The following is a 6,000-nucleotide window of genomic DNA, read 5'->3' as shown; positions in this document are numbered from 1 at the left end:
GTCAATCTCTTTTAAAGAATTATTTTTGGGACCAGCACTTAGCATAATGACTATGTTGCTGGACTGCCATGTAGTTGACCGTGGTTCGAGTCCTGGACCCGGTGGCTTAAACTCACACCAGGCACGTGTGCGTGCATGCCCAAGATCCTAAGAGGAGAATGGAAGAGAAGAGATTGCAGCATGGCTATCCTCCCTGGGGGGTGATTTCTCACTTTCTGTCTGTCTGTTTCTCTCTGTTTTTCTGGTGAGCACATGCACCCTATAGCAAAAATCTCTCCAAAAAATAATCATTTTTTTATTTTAACTTTATATATTTATTTATTTATTTATTTTAGCTTGACCAGAGAGGGACAGAATGAGAGAGAGAGAGAAAGTGAGCTGCCAGATCCGGGACTCAAACTGCAGTAGGCCATGTGGGAATCCAGTGCCCTTAACCACCACACCACCTGCCGGCCCCTAACTGTCAATCTTTTTTAAGACCTGGGAAAGACTAAGGGTAGTACCTTAAAATATTATTCAGGTACAAAAGATTCCTTGGGGAAAACAAAGAGTGTCCATCACAGATTCTCACAGTCAAACAAGAGGGCTCCAGGAAGCTTCAGGGCATTGTCCATTGCTGTCTCAGCAGAAGGCCAAGGACAATGGCTTATCTCACTGATGTCTGTGGGTGTGTCTCTCGTCTAATGGAGTGAACACCCATAAGAATCACACGAGTTCCACAAACTGTTTGTGAAAAGTATATCAGCAAAACATTGCCAACTTGGACTGAAAGGAACAGATAGTACAAGCTGAAAAAAGACCTTTGGATCCCCAAGATTCTTTTTTCTTTTTTTTCCTTAATTTGGAAAGGGAATGCGCACTCGCCAGAGAATGAAAAAGCCCTCCCCCCACCATGGGGAATGGTCTCCTCCATGTCTCCCTCCTTTCAAGATTTGGGGCATGCATATACACTCACCTGGAGTATTTTTCGAGTTACAGGTCCAGGACTCGAACCGCCCAGTTGGCCATGTGGAATCTAGTTCCCTTAAACATTACACCACTGGCTCACGTGGATCCCAAAATTCTACAGGAAGGAAGAAGGCTGAGAAAAGTACTCATCTGCAAATATGTGTGCTACCTTTCCTGGAAAAGGAAGGCCCTGAGGGCAGAACCAAAAATCCAGGGACAAAGCCAAGTCCTTTCAACCTAATTAAGTAACTTCTCATATTTGCTTGGCCGGATTTTGGAATTTCTATGAACCCTTGTGAGACTCACTTGTGGCTTCCATTTTCCTCATTTTTTTAAGTGCCAGAGGGCACACATGCACAGCACCTGGCACGTTTCTCAAGCTATCAGGGCCAGGATTTGAACTGTGGTCAACCATGTGGGATCCAACTCCCTTAACCACTAGGCTATGGAGCTAGGTCTCCCCTATTTTTGAAGAGGAGTGTCCGTAGGCAGACTCCCCTATTTTTGAAGAGGAGTGTCTTTTATGCCCGTCCCACCAGTGCATAGGTTGGAGGGGGGGTAATAACATCCACTTTCACAAGTCCACAGATTGAGAGCATGTTACACTTAAGGAACGGAGGGTCCAAATCCATACTGGTCCGGATTTCAGTGATAAATGCTGAGACTTATCTAATGCTATAATGGGATGAGACTTTTGAGGATCTTGGAAGAGAATGGATGTCTTTCGCATATAAGATGGGAAGTGCATCTTTGGGGTCTAGAGAACAAACTGGTGGTGTTAGGCTAGAGGCCTGGGCAGCTTGGATGTAGGGGTTGGACGCCACGCCACAGTCGGCTGATGCAACCCAGATCTAGTCTGTCATCAGACCTGCACTGCACTCGGATCTAACCCGGATGTAGCACACGCACTATACTCTGCACATGCGCTCTACTCTGCATTTGGCACCAGACCTTACGTGGCACAGTAGTCTGCTCTCTCCCTAAAGCATTACCATACATGGACTCTTCCTTTCTTTTTTAAAGCCACATCTTTTTTCTTTAATTATTTTATTTAATTGTATTTATTCATCATTTATTTTCATTTGACCAGAGAGAGACATAGAGAAAGAGAGAGAGAGAGAGAGAGAAAGTGAGAAAGGAAGCCACCAGGTCCGGGACTCATACCATGGTTGGCCACATGGGAGTGTCCAGCGCCTTAACCACCATGCCACCTGCTGGTCCCTAATGGACTGTTTCTACCTCTAAGACACTTCCCCTCCCTATACCCTTACAAAAATTGCTAAACCGTAGTGCGACTTCTCTGCTCCCCCCACCCCGTCAGACCAGTGAAACTCGCCTAGGAGCATTCCCAATAAATGCTCTACATTTCTATTTTCTCATGTGGTCGCCCATTCCTTACAGTGGGCAGCATCTAAAATGGCTCTCAAAGATCCCTACCTTCGGGTATGATGCTTTTGTATAACCTCTCCCCTTGAGTGAACCTAAGCACTTGATTCTAATGAAGAGCTTATGGAGATGACACTGTGAGATAATAAAGTTTGGTATGGGATCAGCAGGTGGCATGGTGGTTAAGGTGTTGGACTTCCACCGGGCTGATGGTGGTTCAAGTCCCAGATCTGGTAGCTTGCTTTCTCATTTTTCCTTTCTCTCTGGTCAATTTTTTAGAAATTATAATAATAAATAAAATTAAAATAATTATTTAAAAAATTAGAAAGTAGGGGCCAGCAGGTGATGTGGTGGTGATTAAGGGCACAGGACTCCCACATGACCAGCCGAGGTTCAAGGCCCAGACTTGGCAGCTTGCTTTCTCACTTTCCCTTTCTCTCTCTCTCACTCTGTCCCTCTCTGGTCAAATTTTAATTGATTAATTAATTAAGGTTCAATAAAATCATTTTTAAAAATTAGAAAGTAAAGTTTGGTTTGCCATTTTAAGCCTTTTTTTTAAGGGAGAGATATTTGCCATAGGGTACATGTGCTCGCTGGAGAGACAGAAAGCGAAAAATGACACCCCAGGGTTATGGCCACGCCACAATCCCTTCTCCTCTCGTGACTTTGGGCACACATACATATGTGCCCACAGTAAGTTTTAAACCACCAAATCCGGGACTCCAACTGTGGTCAACTGTGTGGGAGTCCAGTGACATAACCGTTACACCATCTGCTGGTCCCGTTAAACCGTTTTTTTGTTTGTTTGTTTGGGAGAGGTTTTTGCTATAGAGCTCGCATGCTCGCCAGACAGAGAGAGACAGAGAAATAGAAAGCGAGAAATCGCCCCCCAGGGGGGATGGTCACACCACAATCCCTTCTCCTCCATTCTCCTCTCAGGATCTTGGGCACACACACACACGAGCCCGGCGTGAGTTTTACGTCACCCGGTCCAGGACTTGAACCGCAGTCAACTATGTGGGAGTCCAGCGACATAGCCATTACACTAACTGCTGGTCCCCCGTTAAACCGTTTTTAAGTGTGCAGTTCAGTGCCATTAAGTACATTCACATGGCTGTGCAACCATCACCACCATCCAGAACTTTCTGATCTTCTCAAACTGAAACTGTATCTATAGAATAACTCCGCTTTTCCCCTTCGCTAGTTCCTCACGACCGCCATGCTTTCTCACTCTGTGAACTTGACTGCTCTTGTCCCTCATATAAATATAACCATACAGGTTCATCTGTTAGTGACCTGATACAAACCATGTTTGGTTTAACTATGCCTCTGTCAGTGGACCTTTTCACGATTGTGAATAACGCGGCTACAAACACGGGCATACAGATATCTCTTCGACTCTCTGCTTTCAGTTCTTCTGGATATATGCCAAACGTGTTCGTGGTTTTTGTTGCATTGTTTTGTTTTGTTGTTTTGTTTTGTTGTGTTGTTTTACATAGGGCACATGCACTCCCCTACAGAGAGAGAGAGAACATCTCCCAGGGAGATTGGCCAAGCTGGGGGTGGTTTCTCACCTTCCCTCTCTCTTTGTCTCTCTGTCTTTCTCTCTCCATCTCTCTCCAGAGAGCACATGTGCCTTGTAACAAAACTGAACAGGAAAATAAGAGAGCAAATGTGAAGTCTTAGTGTGGTTTCTTGCATTTCTACTTTCTTGCAGTTTTCCTTTGCATTACATTCTGGGTTATGAAACCCAAAAAGAAGACGAAGTCTAGGCTTGTCTCTTGGTTGGGAAGACACCTACTTTTTTTTTTTTCTCTTGGAGAGATTTTCGCTATAGGGCACAAGCACTCGCCAGAAAGACAGAGAGAGACAGAGAGACAGAAAGTGAGAAATCACCCCCCAGGGGGAATGGCCACGTTGCAATCCCTTCTCCTCCATCCTCCTCTGGGGATCTTGGACACGCATGCACATGCGCCCAGCATGAGTTGAAGCCACCAGGCCCGGGACTCAAACCATGGTTGACTACATGGGAGTCCAGCGACATAGCCATTACAACCATGGTTAGTCCCTGACACCTGCAATTTTTTAAAAATAATTCTTTTATTGGGACCAGCAGTTAGTATGATGGCTAAGCCGCTGGACTCCCATGTAGTCAACCATGGTTTGAGTCCCGGGCCTGGTGGCTTCAACTCATGCTGGGCGCATGTGCATGCGTGTCCAAGATCCCCAGAGGAGGATGGAGGAGAAGGGATTGTGGCATGGCCATCTCCCCTGGGAGTGATTTCTCACTTTCTGTCTCTCTGTCTCTCTCTGCCTTTCTGGTGAGCTCATGCGCCCTACAGCAAAAACCTCTAAAAAATTATTATTTTATTTAACTTTATTTGTGTGTTTTTTAAAATCGACCAGAGAGGGAAAGAACGAGCAAGTGGGTGAGAGAGAGAGAGAAAGTGAAACAGCAAGCCACCATATCTGGGACTCAAACCACGGTCAGCCATGTGGGGGTCCAGCACCCTTAACCACCATGCCACCTGCCGGCCCTGAAACCTACATGTTCACATATCTGGCGCTCTTGTCTTACCTGGTGAGGGCCTGAGTGGCAGGCTGGGTTGGATCCTCCCCCAGGCAGCTTGGCTAGACTCCTGCCTAGAAACGAGATGGAATGGGAATAGGCCAGGGCTTGTCACCTACTACCAGTGGAGCCCTTTCTCGGAGACTCTTCATGCCCTCTCACCACAGTAGCGTGTGCAAGTTGCTTCCATAGTCTTCCTCTGAGAAATGGAATCTTGGTCTCCCACACTTTTCCTAGAGACCTGAGAGGATTGGGTATTTACAAGGGAATTTGTGCCCAGGGCAGAGCTGAGTGTAGTGAAGGGGCCTGATTAGGACCCAGGCTTCCTCAGTCAGCTAGTTCAAGCAAGTAAGATAAAAAAAAATGGTGGTGACTAGGGGCGCTAGACTCTGACATGGCCAACTGCGGTTCGAGTCCCAGACGTGGCAGCTTACTTTCTCACTTTCCCTCTTTCTCTCTCTCTCTCATTCTGTCCCTCTCTGGTCAAATTTAAATAAATAAATAAAGTTAAATAAAATAATTCTTTTTAAAACAATGATGGATCCCATGGAGCCTATGGAGACCAGGGCCTTCCTCACCAAGGACCTGAGTAAATGAGCCAGAGCTATAAAGCCATACGATCTCTATTTTAATGAAAACACACTCTCCATTGATAAGCTTAAGAAGGTTTATTTGGGCGAATTTTGAACAATACTTCCTCTGAGTTCAATGGCAGCTTTTGTACTCAAATACCAGGTGTGGATTTCTCATCGGAATATCTTTATGGAACATGGCAAGTTTGAACACAACCGTTCCAGTGCGGCTCACCTTGGAATCCTGTTTATGTTCTCAAAATGGTTAATACAAAGTAAGAGCTTTCAGAAAGTGTTCATTAATCTCTCAGTAGCTTTCTACTTAATAACTAGGAACTTGACCAAGCTACCTGATCCTCATAAAAGCTTGGGTTATTTGGGAGTCTGTAAGAAGATGAAATCCGACAGATGTGAGTTTGGATTAGCTGGTGACATAACAGTTTGTAAACTATTTAGTATCTCTAAGCCTTTGTGTCCTGACTTGTTCAAGGGGAACACAAATTCATTCAACAAATATATGTTGAA

Source organism: Tupaia chinensis, unplaced genomic scaffold (genome assembly GCF_000334495.1).
Source record: "Tupaia chinensis unplaced genomic scaffold, TupChi_1.0 Scaffold000253_1, whole genome shotgun sequence".
NCBI classification, from domain to species: Eukaryota; Metazoa; Chordata; class Mammalia; order Scandentia; family Tupaiidae; genus Tupaia; species Tupaia belangeri.
The sequence above is the reverse complement of the archived record's forward strand: the minus strand, read 5'-3'. Positions refer to the sequence as shown.